Genomic DNA, 14,262 nt, shown 5'->3' with positions numbered 1-14,262 from the left:
ACCTCTGTTTTCAAGGAGGGTTGATAGGACCCACAAAGTCCATGCCCCACTTCCCAAATGGCTCGAAAGTCACTTGAGGCTGCAGGGGCATCTCATCCTTTGGAGTAGGTTTCCCCATCCTTTGACATCGGTCAGATTGGCTGATGTATCTCCCGACATCTTGATGAAGAGTGGGCCAATAGTAACCCGCCTGCAGAATTTTAAAGGCAGTTCTCTTTGCTACAAAGTGGCCCCCACAGGGCCCATCATGATATGTTAGGAGGATGTCAAAAACTTCCTCCTCCATGACACATTGCCTCAAAATCTGATCTGGGCCAAGTTTAAAAAGATTGCCCTCAATCCAAGTGAATGAGACACTTTTCCTCACGATCTTGCTCTTTTCTTTTGAGGATAGGTGTGGCGGAAACTGTGCTGAAACAAAATAATTTGCTATATCAAAAAACCATGGAGAGGGTACTGTAATAGAAAATAGGTGTTCATCTGGCATTTGATCATCCACCATTCCTTCTTCACCTGCAGGCAGATCTAGTCTAGACAGAAAATTAGCAACAACATTTTCCTTACTTGGTTTATCAACAATGGTCAAATCAAATTGTTGTAATAAAAGTAACCATCTAATGATACGAGCATTTACATCTAGTTTATTCATCAAATAAATAATTGCAGCATAATCAATGTGTACGAAGGTTTGATAGCCAATGATGTAGTGTCTAAACTTGTTTAGAGAATGGACTATAGCCAGGAGCTCTTTTTCGGTTACAGTGTAGTTTAATTCTGCCTTGGACAGGTTTTTATTGACAAAATATATGGCATACGGTAACTTCTCTTCAACTTGTCCTAAGGCTGCTCCTATAGCTTTGTTCGAGGCATCTGTGTGAATGTGGAAAGGTAGGGCCCAGTTTGGACCTCTCAAGATTGGGGCAGTTATCAGCTTACCTTTCAAGGCATCCAGAGCCTCTTGACAGTTGTCAGTCCATATGAACTCAGCATCTTTTCCCAAAAGACCAAACAATGGAGAGGCTAGCTTACTAAAATCCTTAATGAATCTTCTATAATACCCTACTAAGCCTAGAAAACTCCGAACATCTCTTACCTTTTGGGGAGGTGGAACCCTTTGGATGATAGCAATCTTATTGGGATCCACTTGTAATCCTTGCTGATAAATTGTATGACCTAGCACAGTCCCTTCGGTCATCAGGAATTCACATTTATCAGGACTGAGGGACATGTTCATTTCAATAAACTTGGCTAAAACTTTCCTCGGGTTAGTCAAAGCTTCCCGGAAGTTAGAACCATAAGGGGTAAAGTCATCCATATAGATTTCCACTGAATCATGAACCAATTTAGCAAATATGCTCAATACTGCTCTCTGGAAAGTGGCAGGATCATTGCACAACCCAAAGGGAAGGACCCAGTAGGAAAAGGTGCCCCATGGACAAGTGAAAGTGGTCTTATATTGGTCTTTCGGGCTAATTTGGATTTGGTTATACCCACTAAACCCATCTAGGAAAGAAAAGAACTTCTTCCCTGCCAGGCCATCTAACACTTGGTCTATGAAAGGCAAAGGGAAATTGTCCTTCTTGGTGGTCTTGTTGAGTTCTCGATAATCTACACAGATTCTCCACTTCCCATTTTATCTTTGGCACTAGCACCAAAGGAGAAACCCATTCGCTATCAGAGATGGGGTAGATGAATCTTGTATCCAACAAATTTTGCAGTTCTTCTTTGACAATGACCTTAAGGGCTGGATTCATCCTCCTTTGAGGCTGCCTGACTGATTTACAATCTCTTTTAACATAAATGTGATGAGTATAGATTGAATGGTGGACTCCCTTCATCTCCTTATATCTCCAAGCAAAAGCATCCAAATGGTTGTTCAATATGCTACACAGTTCTTTCTCCTGAGAGGTGGATAGGGATGAGTTGATCTTCAAGGTTATTTATGCGCCAAATTCCACATTCTTAACTCGGAGAGAGGTCGAATCAGCCACACAGAGATCAACTAAAGCATTGGCTTGGGTTTCTTCCACCAACTCTTCTAATGGAAACACACTGGGGGTTGGATTTTGAATCAACTTCTCAATAAGATCATCCTCAGTTTGAGGACCCCCCTTGGTAGTTTCCACTGTGCACAATGGTGTGGAGTAGACTTCATCCTCATCTTCATCCTCCAACCAGAGAGGTAAGTCATGTTCTAGCAGAGGTTGGACAGGAGGATATAGGACTAGTTGTTTGGACATATGCCCATTCTTAATGGTCATGCTCCCAGCTTGATAACTGATGTAAGCATCTGCAGTAGCTAAGCAAGGTCTTCTCAGGATGAGAGGATACCCAGTGAGCTTTGCCTTTGGCTGAAGAACCAAGAAATCAATAGGGTACTCCTAGGAATCAATGGAGACCATGACATCTTACACAATCCCCTCAGGGGTCACGATGGAGCAGTCTGCCAACTGCAGTACTGTTGAGGTCTTTCTTAGGGAACCCTGAAGGTTGAGTTTGAGCATAGTGTCCTTGGTCATCACATTAATGGCAGCCCCTAGATCAATCAAGGTGTGGGGGATTATGGTGCCATTGATGTGGACATCGCCTATAGGACTCCCAGGGTCCAGATATTTCTGACAGATTACCTACCTCAACATCAAGTCGAACAGTTGTCCTATGACATTAATAGTTGGGGCATCCCTCTTGCGCCTGCCTAGGTGCCCGAAGCACTTCTCTCTGATCAGCTTGTTGTAGATTGGTACATCTTTTATGGCCTGGAGAAGTGGTATTTTTACACATAACTATTTTAGTTCTCCCATAAGTTCAATTTCTTCTGCGGTCAGTTGTGTGGTTCCAGTTAGTCTCTCGGGAAAGGGTGGAATGGTTTTTGGTTCACTTTCTTGGTTCTCTTCCTCATCCTCTTTAGGAGGAGGTTGGCTATCTGGGAGCACCTTCCCAAATCATAGGTTGATCTCCTAAATCTCCACAGCATAGATAGGACATGTTGTTTCTCCAGTATATACTTGCTAGTCCTGTCTATTATTGGGGTTCGGGTTCGGTTGAGTAGGTATTTGGGATTGTCTTGGAGGAGCAGGAGGTAATGGTTGTGGTTAAGCAGGTGGTGGAGGCAAAAGAGTGGGAGGAGAGTTGTATTTGGGCCTCCACCCCTGATGAGGTGCATTCCACTGAGGTTGTGGCTGAGTGTGAGAATGAAATGAATGAGCAGCTGGTTGAGTATGGTATTGAGATGGATACGACCAAGGAGGGGGTGTGGACTAGGAAGGATGAGCAGGGGGACCCCAAGAAGGCATGGAAGTGGCTTGATTTGGGTTGTAATAAGTCTGGGATGTCCCTTACATTCCCTGTTGGTAAGGTCTAGGTCCATGTGGCCTCCTTTGGTTCATGAAGTAGAGTGGTTCAGTGGCTCCTTCAGCCCCTTGGTACATAGCTTTAAATCCGGGTAAGGAAGGGCACTGATTTGTAGGATGGTCTTCTTCACAGACAAAACACACTTCTACGGAGTGTAATGGACATTCGTTCCTAGGATGCTTTCTAGTGCACCTGGGACAAAATATGTCCAAAGCCCTCTTGTCTTCCTCTTGCCTCTTTTGGATTCGCAAGGTATCCATTTGCATGGCAATAGTCTGTCTCATCTCACTTTTGAAATCTTCCATCTGATTTGCAAATTCGTTTTTAAGGAATGAACTGGATAAGGGGGTACTGGCTAAAGGTTGACTTCCCCTACCTATCTTTCTGGCTGCTCTACAATGGTTTCTAAACATAGTCTTTATGTCATCATAAGGTGGCTGGTAGATGTCTCCCCCAGCAAGCAAATGGAGGGTATCTAGAAGGTCTTTAAGGACTCCTCTAAGCAGAACCAACTTTAGAGATTTGGGGTCAAGTGTGCACCTGGCCCTTTTATAACTGAGTTGAAACCTCTCTTCATAGTCTTCTAAAGATTCATCACTTCCCATGGTCATTCGGAAGATTTCTTGCTTGGTGTCCTTTAACCTACAGTAGTCCCAATACTTGTTGTTAAAGGCTTGCTGCATCTGAGCCTAAGTTGTGATACTGTTTCTTGGTAACCCCATGAACCAGTGTAACGCTGCATCCTTGAGGGTAGAGGGAAAGAGTTTTAACTTCTGCTCATCTTCTGCATAGTCATAGGTTCGACAGAGAACAACAAACTCAAACAAGAAGGTATCAGGGTCTTCGGTAGTCAATCCATGGAAGTGAGGTAAGGCTTAGGGACTTATGTTTTTCATCTTTGTGTCTCCATTGGTCTTTCGGATAGCAAAGGCACCTTCTATTCTTTCCCCATTTCCTTTAACGTTTCTGTTCTCAGCCATAGTCTCAAGAGGAATGGTTTCTTGCTCTTCTTCTATTATAAGATCTTCGTATATCTCTGGAGGTTCATCTATAGGTTCTTCTGGATTACTGCCACTAAAGAAGAGAGAAGGGTGACTTAGTGATGTGGTGGGGGTGTTGGGTAGGAATTTTCCTGAATTGTCTCTGTTCTTACGAGGCATGAAAGGAAATCTCTCTTTTTTTTAGTGATTATTTTGTTCCTTTTTCTGCTTGTACCTGCAAAAACTAAAATGGATTGAAAAACAAATTGCAACTAACTAAAATAAACCTTTCTGAAATGAAAATTTCAGAATTGAAATGAAAGTAGGAAAGGACTAATCTATTTTGCTGAAATGAAATTGCAGAATTGAAATGAAAGCAGGAAATGACTAAGCTATTTTGCTGAAATGAAATTGCAGAATTGAAATGAAAGCGGGAAATATCTAATTTACGCTTGCTTAAATGAAATTGTAGAATGGAAATGAAAATAGGAAATGTCTAATTTACGCTCGCTGAAATGAAGTTGCAGAATTGAAATTGGAGAATTGAAATGAAACAACTACTCTACTCTTGCTGAAATAAACTACTTAGCAGAATGTTGCAGTGAAAAAAATAGAAGAAAAGAAGTAATCACAAAATACTATGACGCTTCCCTGGCAACAGTGAAAAAAAGATTGTGAACTCCAATGTTGCAGGAATAATGCTACAACTCCTGGGGCTCCCTACTTTACTTTTATCAACCCAGTAGTTTGTAACAAACTTGGAAGTGACGGTGCTATATGCACAAGTACTAGCTCTTACTGCAGGCTATCACTTGATCAGCTGGCACAAATTCGCTAGGAGCTTAAGCCAACTTCTATGAGTTCTCAGAAGAAGCTTTTAACTATGATGGAAGAAATCTAACTCAAAAGAGGTTATTCTACTTGCAGGAAGAAGATGAAAATTGAAAGGAAACACAAACCCTAGCAAACCCTAATTTTACCCACTAACCCCACTTTTGCAAGAAAAGAGATGGAAACTACTAAAATGAATGCCATTGACTACTGAAAAGGTAAAATGCATGTATTCAAGCTGCTTCTGAAGGAAAAAGGGAAAAAAAAACATCTTTTTGTACTTTTGAGCATTTTCATGTAGAATTATTATGCTTGTGTTTTAATTAGTTGTGATTGTGTAGAGGTTTCGTGGTGAAGGGAGATGGAGTTGGCTTTTGCAGGAGGTGAGGAAGGTGTGGAGAGGTCCTAAGAAGTCCCTAGTACCCTTCTAGATACTTCCATTGTGATCAGACTTCGAAAAATCACTCGCATGAACTTCTACAGGAGGCTACAGGGGATCTACAAGATGTTCTACAGGAGGATCTACAAGAGGAGGCCGAAAGTGGTTTTTGGAGGTTTGAAGGTGGAAAAACAGTGGGAGAAGGGAAATGAAGGCTGGATGGAGATGTCAAGGGGTCTAGGACTTTGTAAATAAAGATCAGGAATGAAGGAGATGTCTAGATTTGTTCAAAGGTCAAGAAAGCAATTTTTCACAAAAATGCAGAAATTAGAGCAGTTTGGAAAAGTATGGAGAATGAGTGGGGGAAAGCTTGAGAAATGGATTGGAGCAGGTTGTGTGATGGGATAATGATAAGCTAGAGTGTTCTAGAGCTGCACACTTACTTTTCAAAACTGTCCCAAGCAAGAACTAAAAAACAGAGTTTTACCTATTTTAACCTAATTCTGAGCTAAAGAACAGAAAAGTGTTGAACATAACTTTATGGACAGGAAGTTATGCATGAAAGCCATGGAAACTAAACAAGAAAGGATCTAAGCATGTGAGTCCAACTAATATCAACTTCTCCAACTCGAAATCTCACACTAGCAATTGCATTGGAAAGCAAAAACAGTGTTTTTGGTGGCAACAATAGTGCCTTGATCTGAAATCATGGTCCCAAGGAGGGAGAAAGGAGACCACGACCTGCTTGGTAGCCTTTTTGGATCTTTTTATGTTATTGCAGCAAACTATCTAATTAACCTGAAGCAAGAACAATTATTCTAACCATCAAAAGAAACCTAAGTAACAAAGCAAGATTTAACCTAAGCCACATAAATTATTTCATGAATGCAAGAAAAAGCATATAACTACATAAAGGAAGTGCTAGGCACTTGGGTTGGGCCCAAACCCAAGAGCTATAGCCCCTTAGGAAAGATCAGTGATGGTTTAAAGTTGGATTCATCTTCATTGATCAAAAAAATAATAGTTACATCACAAAACTGTCCGCAAAAAGAGCTCGAAAATGAGTTGAGTACAGGGCTGCACTAAAGTGCGAAAATAGACTATCAAATGGCTAACCTATTGAGGCTTGAAGCCTTCTTATTTATACAAGTGAGGACTCCCAACAATCCTCCTAAACTTTAGGAACTCGGTTGCCTAAAACTGCAGATAACGGCAACTTCACTAGACCTGCTCGGCTGCCCCTTGGAAAATCATTTGTGGGCTTTTGTACTCTGAGCTGTTGATGGAGAACTCGAGGAAGGGGTCATTAATGAAAGAGACACCCCTCCTATAAGTCCTCAGCCCTATTTACTCGAGTTTGGCTGCCAATCTGTTCATAAATGTCTGGTCTTTGTCCAAAAATGTCCAAAAATCTGCAATAAACACTCATTAGACTATGTGGCAAAGTGATTATCCCCATTCACTCTATTGACATAAATATATTCAAAAGCATGCACAAAACTATGGAGAATGGTGGATTAAATGAAAATAATAGGTAGAATGAGCCCATATAGTTACCCATTTCTGGGGCTCATCTAGCTGGATAGCTTGTGAGCTAAAGCTTTGTGTAATCCGAACATATTTCCACTTGTATGCTATTACAGAGGTCGAGGTTTTTAGCTGAGGCTTCCCCAGAGTATTCTCCTGTGTTCATGTGTGATTGCTTTCTCATTCTTGGTTATATGTGTTCTATTTGATCTTACTCATAATCAATTAAGCTTTAGCAAGTTTGTTTGTAAAAGTAGATCAAGTATTTTTCTTTAGTATATTGCATTATTAGGTGATCTACAGTGGGAATTTCTACACCCTTTCGCTACCAATCTAGCTTTTAATTTATCTATGGTTCAATCTACATTAATCTTGGATTTATACAAACCATTTACAACCTATGGTTTGTTTCCCTTTAGGAAGTTCAACCAGCTCCCAAGTGTTTTTCCTGATTATAGATTTATATTCCTATTCCATAGTTGTTTTCCATTCACTACATCAATTTGCTTCCTTATAACTAGAAGGTTCAACAACATTCATCATACTAGTTATAAAAGCATTTCTATGTATCTAGCAGGAAATTGAGTCTGCCTACCTGATCTTCTAAGCATTGGTGTAGCTTCTAACCCATTCTGAGTTCCCTTGGCTATACTTGGCTTAACTGTTGCATCTGAATTCTCTTCTTTTGCCTTTGTCTGCTGATCCTTTTTTTTCCCTATTTCTTCGCTTTCTTTCATGAAGAACGAAATATCGAATTCCTCATTGCGCTTATTAGATTCTTCATGAGCCTTCCCATGGAATATGACATCTCTACTAATGAAAATCTTGTGAGTAGAGCGATTAAATAATCTATAAGCTTTATATTGTGAACAATACCCTATAAAGGTACATCTGATGGCTTTTGAATCTAGTTTTCTTCCGCCTTCCTTTGGAATATGGGCAAATTCTTTAGACCCAAACACTCTTAAATGTTTTACTATAGGCTTAAATCCATATAAGGCTTCATAAGGAGTTTTAAACTCAAGACTCTTTGTAGGACTCCTATTTTTCAAATAAACTGCAGTATCCAATGCTTCAGCCCAAAAACCATTCGAAAGATCCTTACCTTTCAACATGCTCCTAACACATTTCAATAATGTTTTGTTCTTTCTTTTCGTTACTCCATTCTGCTGAGGAGTATGGGGTACTATGAATTGTTGTAATATCCCATGGTCTTTACAATACTTGATAAGTTCATCCTTCCTGTATTCTCCCCCTTGATCGGAGTGGAGAATTTTTATATGCTTCCCTGTTTGCTTTTCAATCATGTTTCTGAATTGCTTAAAGTATTCAAATGTGTGACTTTTCTTACTCAAAAAATATACCCAAGAAAACTTTGTAAACAATAAAAAATATAGTGCACCTCCTAATGACTTTGTTTGCATGGGTCCACAAAGATCTGTGTGCACTAATTCAAGTATGTCCCTTTGTTTCTTCTCTACTCGAACAAGGAATTCCTCTCTATGCATCTTTCCTAATGTACAGGAATCACGATCACGTTTATCCTAGTGATAAACATTTGGTAGTCATCGGTCACACCATTCATAGTAATGGTTACTAGATCTGTATCTGCAACTGTTTCACCAATGTCTGCCAATTTGTTCTTGAGATCTTTGATCCTCGCTATGAAGGAAGCAACTGCTTCATTTTCCTCCATCTTTAGGGATAAGATCTTGCTCTTCAGGAACAAAAGATGATTTGTATTCCTGATCTTATACAAATCATTCAAAGTTCCAGATTTCACTTGCTAATTTACATTCTCTGAAATGTCGTATGATGCAGTGTATCACTGACATCTTCAGCAACGTCCTTGCTTTACCTTCTCGCCTCTCCCAATCTGGGATCAATGTTGATCCAGATGGTGGCTTCTGTTCATCCCCATTTGCAATCGTCCAAGCACTCTGCACTTCTAGCAGAGTCTGCATCTTGAATTTCCAATTCGCATAATTGGAGCCATCGAGCTTGTTATGCTCATTAAAATGAGCTTCAGTCATTTGATTATTCATCTTGAAGATTAAAAAAAAATTGACAGGTAAAAAAAAATATGTTAGATATACCCCAGATCTATGTTAAAGACAAAAATCGTTGATCTCTGTGAGTCCAATTTCTCATATTTTCAACAACCTCTAGCACTGGTTGATCCCTTGCAGTCTATGCGCCCTCTCCACATATAGGGTTGTCGCAGCCTTCTCTCGGCGGACCTTGGCCTCCACGCAACCTTCTCTCGGCAGCCATGGCCAAGACGCAGCCCCCTTTTTTTGTTTGCATGGTCGACGCAATTAGCCGACATGGTTTCATGACGATCAGTGCAATTATCCAACATGGATTCACGATGGTCGTCCAAAAATAAAATGCAGGAAGTCTCACAGTGGGATCAGCACGATTTTTCCCCCAAACCACATGACGATTTCGCCTTAGGCACACCAGGCAAATCCTTCACTCAGCGTACAGGTTCCTCAACCCTGCAGCTCCAATACCATGTTAAAAACCGATGTTTGAATTAATAAAAAACATCCACTGGTCAGCTCTCTGACAGAGAGTCTGAACGAGGAGAGTCTGGCTCTACAGAGCGCTCTACATACTCAAAGTACATCACACATTATATAGTAATCATGGTTTTAGGGAAGTTAGAACCATACCCTAAGAAATAGAAACTAATTCCTATCGTGAAGTACTGTGAACCAATTCACTATTCTAGGATATTCTCCATTATCTCTAACACCCTTTGCCAACTCCTGCACTAGTGTGTGACCTCCCCTTTTAGCCTGCGTGGTTTTCAAGGGATATGCTTTATTTCCTCAACCATGGTTCTTTGCTAATATTCATTCCTTTGAGCCATTACTATTCCTTTTCATTTGTTTCTCTTAATCTCCTTTGTTCCTTATATTATTCCTCGACAAATAGCTTGCTCTCGTTTAGGCACTAACATTCATGGCACACATGTGAACTCCACCCAAGATAAATGAATAAATTCACATGGCTGATGAAGAGGTGGTAAGTGATCAAGAAGATAAATCAGACTCAAGGATCATAAATTTAGAGGAAAACTTAGTGCTAAACAACAGTCACACTAATGGCCGACAGAACCAATACCTGCACACTATAAACTTACATTAGAAAAATAAGAATTTTTTTACAAATTCCTCCTTGAATGCAACGAAGCTAAGAAAGATATCCTTCAATAGCTTGATGAAATATAGTTGGAGAATGTGACATGGACAATATATTAGCTTGAACTGAGAATACGCTCTTTAGTGGAAAGGGTCTTACTCCCTTAGATAACCTAAGGGACCCAGTCCCTATTTCTATCTCAATGTCCTTATAATTTCTTTCATGGTGTTTCTCAATGGATTTGACCATTATTCTTATGCTCTTTGTTTCTTTGCTCCTTTAACTGTATAGGGAACTTCTTTTATGCTTTAAGGTGCAACACTAGCCATGTCATGACCCTATTTTCTTGTCCACTATCTCCATCTTTGTTAGCAATAGAAGAAACAAACTTAAGACAATTTTTATGTTGTTATGATTAACTCTTTTTAAACTAAATTCATCTTATTTTATTATTAATTTAGTTTCCCTCGTGACAAACCATAGCACCAAAAAATTTAATATAGATGTAATTCTAATTTAAAAGCAATATAATATTTTTAACTTACCCCCATATATATATATAATAAAATAAATTATCTAAATTCTTTAATCATAACCTATAATTTCACATATTTAATTATTATTTTTAATAATAATAAAAAATATTTATATTTTTTATTTTATTTTTCAAAAATATTCACATTAATCACGATTATGTGAAAGAAATATTTTTAACATTCTTTACATTTTCCTATATAAATGGAAATGCATATATTTAAGAATTCTTAAAAATATTTATTATAAATTAATTTCTTTAAAATATTTATTCATTAGTTATATCTTAATTAAGTTTTTTATTCATAATAATTATATTTTTTAATGCAAAAAAATGACTACCGAACTTTAAAAAGTTAATATTATTATTTTCATTTTTGTTAATTTGGAAACAAACAAAATGTATTGATTAACCGTTTATATAATTCTATTCCTAATTTAAAATATTAAAATTTAAAATTTAACTATTAATATATTAAGATATTAAAAATATCTTTAAAGTTGATCTACTCCAACGGAACATATTAGAATATTCGAAGATCATTTAAATTGACATCCTAAGTGTTCAGTTCGAAAAGTTGCTTACATCAATGAAAAGTGATTAAGAAGAAAAGTTGACTCCTAGCATTTTGCCAAACCTAAATCACTTTAATGAATTATCATATGGAAAAAATCTCATATTTCTTATCACAAAATATATTAAATTAGAACATGAATTAACAATTCTCATGTTTTTAACTATGAAAAACCTCTCATATTTCTTATTCACACCATATATTACGTTTACAAATAATAATTCAAACAATACCACTGCGTTTATTAAGTTTAAAAATAATAATTAAACACTTCCACTTCCACTACCACTACCACTACGTATTCACTTGCTGTCTGAAATGCTAAAGACCGGGGCATTGGAGTTTAGTCGTTCTTCCCTAATGACCTCGTGAACGTCATTCCCACTGACAAAAAACTAAACCTCTGAGTCAATGATTTAGAAAAGTTCAGGTTACCTGAAACGACGAGGTAGCGTAAGAGACCCGTTACATGGTTTTAGGTATCCGTATCCAACAACCATGGAAGATGTGACACTCCAAAGGTTCTAGTTCTTACACCAAAGAATGCCATACATGTAAACAAATTCTACGTCGGAAAGGTCGTGGAGGCGGCGTAGTGGTAAAGTCGGCCTCGTCATGACGGACCGTTCTTGTGTTCGATCCCGAGCAAGGTCGTAGCTCGTCGTACGAGTAGTAACCGAACCGAGCCAAGCCCACTACCTTTTAAGGTCGTGGAGGCGGCGTAGTGGTAAAGTCGGCCTCGTCATGACGGACCGGTCTTGTGTTCGATCCCGAGCAAGGTCGTAGCTCGTCGTGCGAGTAGTAACCGAACCGGGCCAAGCCCACTACCTTTTAAGGTCGTGGAGGCGGCGTAGTGGTAAAGTCGGCCTCGTCATGACGGACCGGTCTTGTGTTCGATCCCGAGCAAGGTCGTAGCTCGTCGTGCGAGTAGTAACCGAACCGGGCCAAGCCCACTACCTTTTAAGGTCGTGGAGGCGGCGTAGTGGTAAAGTCGGCCTCGTCATGACGGACCGGTCTTGTGTTCGATCCCGAGCAAGGTCGTAGCTCGTCGTACGAGTAGTAACCGAACCGGGCCAAGCCCACTACCTTTTGTACAGTGATGTGTGGTTTGACGGTAAGACACATGGGCGAAGCCCGGGAGGTCTGATGTTCAAATCTCATGGAGTACAGTGACCTGCTGTGGTGGCGGCTAGAGGGGCGGACCCCCCTACCGTGGGTGTGCTCTTGCCAAAATCATAGGATCTTAGTATACCCGACCTGCAGGTGGTTGGTTATGCTCTTGGTGTTATAGTGGCAGCAATGAGGTTTGATCCTGGGTCTCCCGTGGATTAAACTTGATAGTTACCGATTCACCATGTGTTAAAAAAAAAAACAAATTCTAGGTCGGCGATCTATTCTACCACGCTATGGAAAAGTCCATCGGTTCACGTTATAGGGCAGAAAATGTGGCCTTAAAACAACAAATTCCATGCGCACCACAAAATCGCTAGAAGGTTTGTCGACCCAAGACAAAATACTAGTAGAACTACAACAAAATTTCTAGAAGGTCGTGGCAACCCAAGATAAAATAACAGTGAAAATACAACAGTGGCCCCCAAAATAAACGTGTTCATCACGGGCATCCGCTTTATAAAATTGGGGCTAGCCTTTCATCACCATACACAGTTCTTCTCTCGTCGTCGGCGTTGAGGCATTTTATTTTGGAGACATGGCGAACATGGGTTATTCGGCAGCAACTGTTACATTGACCATCGTGCTGCTGTTGGCTTACCTTAACATAGCGGAGGTAGAGGCAAAACCGAAACTAGGGCTGTTGAAGGTAAGCCACCTGCATTTCTATTTCCACGACTTACTGGTGGGTACAAATGTGACGGCCGTGGAGGTGGCGTCTGCTCCCTCAACGAACTCTTCGTTTACTCAGTTCGGCATGGTTAGGGTTATGGACGACTGGCTTACCGAAGGGCCTGAAGCGACCTCCAAAATGGTTGGCAGAGCGCAGGGTATCTACGTTTCATCTAGGAAAACCCTTGAAGAGTGTTCATGGAATGTAAGGATTGACTTGATTGTTTTATGGCTGTCCTTTAAAAATCCGAGATATCCTTGATCTCGGGATCACCACTGAGTTCGTCTGGCTGCCATTGGGGTTCCAGAAATTGCAAGGCAGAAAATAATTTTTTTGTGAGAACGCTTTCATTCCCATACAACAGAAATCTCGTGATATTAGATGGCATTTCATCCTTTTATCCTAACAGTCATAAAATAAATTATATAAACTTTTTTTTGATATCATATGTTTTCGGTGTAGATTATGGTTATAAAGTGCCGTCTTAAAGTATTTATTCTGATATAGCCGGTTCAAAATATAGCTAATTCTAGTAGTGGTTATACTTGGGCGTTATACTTTATTTAGAGGTGTTTGTTTAATTTAGATAAAGATAATATTTTTATTATTTTTAATATTTTTAATTATATATATATATATATATATATATATATATTAAATTCATAATTAATATAAGAATAGAATTAATCAGAGTAAAAATAAATTAAAGGAATTTTTTATTTTTATTTTTTTTAATTGGGAAGGTGTGGGTAAGAGAAACACGAAGCCAACTTATTTTCAAGAAGAAGAAATAAAATGTATGGGTATATTTATCATATTTGTGTTTTTTAATATACATGTTTAAGGTAAATGGAAAAATTAAATTTTATATAAAAACATTATTATTATTTAGTACAAGTAAATTAAATTATAAAGAGAATTATTTTTATTATTTGATATTTTAATGTTTTTATAGAAGATCTAGTATTTTTATAGTTATCTATATTTTAGGATAGTGAAGAAATTTGAAAAGCTTTTTATATAAGTATTTAAATAAATCTGTGAATAGTTTACAAAAGATTTTTCGGCGAAGATCACATGAGACTGAGACAT

At 38.9% G+C, this 14,262-nt stretch overlaps 1 pseudogene; it reads left to right on the top strand.

Annotated features, from left to right (window-relative positions):
• The first annotated feature begins 13,035 nt into the window (after window positions 1-13,035).
• LOC149187215 (dirigent protein 21 pseudogene) lies at window positions 13,036-13,431 on the top strand (annotated as a pseudogene).
• Window positions 13,432-14,262: the final 831 nt, after the last annotated feature.

This window comes from Pinus tabuliformis, chromosome 3_1, assembly GCF_031772625.1.
Source record: "Pinus tabuliformis cultivar Carrire ecotype Pingquan chromosome 3_1, CPIR1, whole genome shotgun sequence".
Taxonomy (NCBI): domain Eukaryota; kingdom Viridiplantae; phylum Streptophyta; class Pinopsida; order Pinales; family Pinaceae; genus Pinus; species Pinus tabuliformis.
The sequence above is the reverse complement of the archived record's forward strand: the minus strand, read 5'-3'. Positions and strand labels throughout refer to the sequence as shown.